Source organism: Nicotiana attenuata, unplaced genomic scaffold (genome assembly GCF_001879085.1).
Source record: "Nicotiana attenuata strain UT unplaced genomic scaffold, NIATTr2, whole genome shotgun sequence".
Lineage (NCBI taxonomy): Eukaryota > Viridiplantae > Streptophyta > Magnoliopsida > Solanales > Solanaceae > Nicotiana > Nicotiana attenuata.
The window spans coordinates 170,297-171,706 of NW_017670388.1; positions in this window are offsets into that span (position 1 = coordinate 170,297).

The window sequence follows — 1,410 nt, forward strand, 5'->3', positions numbered from 1 at the left end:
AGGGGAAATCGCCCTCGACTCTCTCAACAAAAAACCGAAAGAGATATACGATCCGCCACATCGAGGGGTGGATCTGACCTAAGGTCACCTCGTACCGCCGGCAGAACTCCACTATGATGGGTTCTAAGGGGCCTAAGGTGAAGGGATATGTATATACACTAAGATATCCTTCAACGTGAGTCATAATCGACTCGTCACGGGAAGGGGCGACCAGGTCTTTCCCTTCCCATCTACATTCAGCCCTCACCCGGTCTAGGCAACCGGGAGTGATTAGACTAATATACTCCGATGCCGGTTCGCCGCGGCCCGGGACCGATGATGGGTTTTCAACCTGGAAGTCGGCAGATACCGAGCAACCAGTCGGTGTGAATGCTTTCAATGGGGGTTCTGGTGCATGTTCATCAGATCTAGCGGGGCTCGCGGCCGAGCTTGGTCTAGAAGGAACACTTTGTGAAGTTTTCGCCATTTCTTAAAGCTTTACGAAGAGATGAAAAGAAAATACAACCAACGCAGAATTTGAGAAAGATAGGAAATATTGAACCTGGAAGGGTCGTTTATACTTTTTCCATGAGGCGGTGGCACGAATCGCGAAGCCACAGACACGAAGCGACAGATAATTAAGAGAAGCATTAAATGCCTGCAGCAGGCGTGGTCAGAGCACTCGATGGCTTTTTCACCTGGCGTATGGCCATACGTCACGGGCATCACGTCACCGGTCATATCGTTTATTATCATTACTCTCTAATAAACGAGGGGACTATCTGTATTAGGTGATACCCTTTTTTGCTTGAGCCCGACCGGGTTGGGTCCGGTCCGGAGCAAATCGGGGCCATCGAACCCGACCTGGATGCAAGGTAGAACGACGGCCACGTCTACAACCGAGGTCGAGTCATTTCGAGACCGTTATAGAGCTCGATAGGAGTCACCACCGGATGGAGAAACACACAAGGTCGGAAGCCGGACTCGTAACGGATAACCAAGCGTCGCCGGATATCTCGCCCAAACGTGATTTTCTCAACCACTTCAGGCCATTAAGGCGTAATTACAGGGATCCACGATGTAATCAATTGACCTACCTTATTTTTACCCTTAATCAGAATGTATAAAAGGGGATCTCTCTAAATTCTTGTGGATCATCAAGCACAATTGTTCTAAGCAATATTATATTCTGCGATTATTTACTTTAACAACAATTGTTGAGTCTTTATCTTTATTTTCCTTAACCTAAAAACCTTTTGTATCTTTTAGTTCACGGATCCTTAAAACCCCATATAAATTCAATTGTTATCCGGATTCGAGGGTAAACAAAATGGAAACATATTTAATGGAAGTAGTAGTCCAAGATTTTCTATAGGTATCTTTAATTAAATTTGTGTATAATTCAGTTATGGTAGGTATCTTTTCTTGAGC